The sequence below is a fragment of the Ochotona princeps genome, chromosome 24 (genome assembly GCF_030435755.1).
Source record: "Ochotona princeps isolate mOchPri1 chromosome 24, mOchPri1.hap1, whole genome shotgun sequence".
Lineage (NCBI taxonomy): Eukaryota > Metazoa > Chordata > Mammalia > Lagomorpha > Ochotonidae > Ochotona > Ochotona princeps.
In genome coordinates, this window is record NC_080855.1 from 36,980,236 (window position 1) to 36,982,736 (window position 2,501).

A 2,501-nucleotide genomic window follows, 5' to 3' on the forward strand; every position below is an offset into this window, starting at 1 on the left:
CCCACACAGTAGCCTAGTGGCTAAAGTCCTCACCTTGTACAAGATAAGATGCCATATGGGTGTCAGTTCTGATCCTGGCTGCTTCACTTCCCACCCAGCTCCCTGCTTGTGTCTTGGGAAAACACTGAAGTACAACCCAAAGCCTTGGAACCCTGCACTGCAGCTTTGGCCATTGAGGCTACTCCTGCACAGTGAATCAGCTAACGCAAGATCTTTCTCTTTCACTCCTCTCTTAAAATCTGCCTTTCCAGTAAAAATGAATAAATCTTCTCTAAAAACATAAAAGAAACTGTGCTATGTGAATAAAGTCCACTGTACAAGCTTATCTTCATAGAATCAGAGGATTACTAATCTGGTCTCAAACAAAACTGTTCCCTGTCTCTGCTAAATTTTTCCCACACTCGACAGCCAGACCGAGTGGGAAGGGTTTGATGTGCAATGTCAAGATCTTGTCTATCAAGTACATATCTGGTGTGAGACTTAAAAGGAAAAAATAGTTTGGAGAGATGTTCTTCAAAGAATACTTCCAATGTAGCAAAACATTTCAACATTGTGCTGTGATCCCCATGAAAAAATGCCAACTGGAAGGACTTAATGGGAGGATTTGTAATTGCAATGAAGACATCTGTTTCTTCCAAAGTGACAATGAGCACTGCTGCAATGAAGGACAGTCCTGGGACATAACCAGCATCAGCTCTGAGACGTCTATGCCCCTAAGATACCATGTAAAACGTCTTGATCCGGACCACCCTTCTGAAAGACATAGACACGGAAATGTACGGGACATATCCAACCTATCTAATTCCAGACTGGCCTCTCCATCAGCAATAAACACACTTGCTCTATCATTCTCTGGACTTGTTTTACCAAAACCTTTTTGGCGTTTTTTCTTATTTTTAAAGATTGATTTATTTTTATTGGAAAGGCAAGTTTACAGAGAGAAGCAGACAAAAAGATCTTCCACGCATTGGGCCACTCCTGAAGTGTCTACAAAGGCAGGAGATTAGCTGATCCAAGCCAGGCGCCAGAAGCTTCTTCTGGGTCTCACATGCAGGGGCAGGGTCCTAAAGCTTTGGGCCATCCGATGCTGCTTTCCCAGGCCACAAGCAGGGAGCTGGATGGGAAGTAGAGCAGACAGAACACCAACTGGCACTCATATGGGATCCCAGCGCTTGAAAGGCAAGGATTTAGCTACTGAGCCATTGTTCCTGGCCCTCCACTGTTCTGCTCTTGAAAGGAAGTTTTCATGAAGTTCAGGACTGATACTTAGTTCATTTCCTACAGCTAGACTCCACATTTTGCCACAACTACTAGGGGACAACTTCAGCTATCACAATTATGGCACTCTGGTGTGAAGGTGTTACTTCCCAACTGGGCAGGTTTCACTCATCCAAATAACCATGACATTTGCATGATTTCCTTTTTTTTAATTGTTAAAAATTGCTCTTTAATTATTTTATGCACTTCCCTCTTTAGCCCTAGCCACCATCTCCTCTCATTCTTGTCAGTGACCTAAAGCTTCTTCCACAGATTTGGCTGGAATCAGGATAGGTTAGAAAGCGTTCACAAGCAAAATTCTTAGGGACTTCTTTACAGGTCCTGTCTGTCCTTGCTTCCTATTTGTGCTGAGTGATTTTGGAAGTTTCCTGAAGATTTCCTCTCAGAAGGACTTAACCAAATAATATCAGCCAGAAGCACAATACCTAACTGATTTGAGTTCCTTAGTCCTTTTCTGGGAGAGATCTCTGGCGAAGAAATCAGAGAAGCAGAAATCAGAGAAGCTGCTGTTGAGTCCAGACACCATGGCCTTGCCTGCGAAGCTCTGCTCTGAGATGGCAAGCTACAGGGAGCAGGTGGTCGAGGGCGCCCTGGCAGCTGCTCACCTCGTAAGTGTCCTGGGTAATCAAGCAAACGTCAGACCAGCCAAGGTGCACTCAGCGCCCAAACCCCCACTAGTCTTCACCACAGAGGTGGCTGGGGGCACGCCCTCCGCCAGATGCCAGTCACTGAATCTCACCTGCCCCAAGACTTCCTTGCTTCTGCTGCCACAGGACAGACTGACCTGGAGCCAATGCCCACACTCTCGGGCATCTCTGTGTCCCAGGTGTCTGCACAGCAGCTCCGCAGTGTGTCTTGCAAGCAGCCTGGCCCAGTCGGACTGGCTGCCCGTGCTGTCCACGATCTGGTCACCAGGGCTCTCCAGGTGGAGGCGATCACAGGGGCTACAGCAGTGCAGCTCTGGGCTTGCTCCAGGTTGCAATAGTCCTGGCTCGGCAGATATCTCGTGTCCCCGTTGGTCATGCCTCTCTGAGCCTGGATGCTTGATCTGGATCCTGATCCCTGTTCAATGTAGGACTGCAGCAGGCCTGGTCCAATGGCACCGGACCGTAGCAGAGCCCCTGGCTCTAGCTGTGCACCAGGTGCTGCTAGGGAACGCTAAAGGAGATGCAGAGGCAGCATCTCCACCTCCTCTTTCTTAGCCTCCTGGGAGGCGCCACAGC

General features: G+C 48.1%; 1 pseudogene; it reads right to left on the bottom strand.

Moving 5' to 3' along the window:
- Window positions 1-347: 347 nt before the first annotated feature.
- On the bottom strand, window positions 348-2,301 carry LOC131483186 (TBC1 domain family member 12-like; annotated as a pseudogene).
- Between the last annotated feature and the right edge of the window lie 200 nt (window positions 2,302-2,501).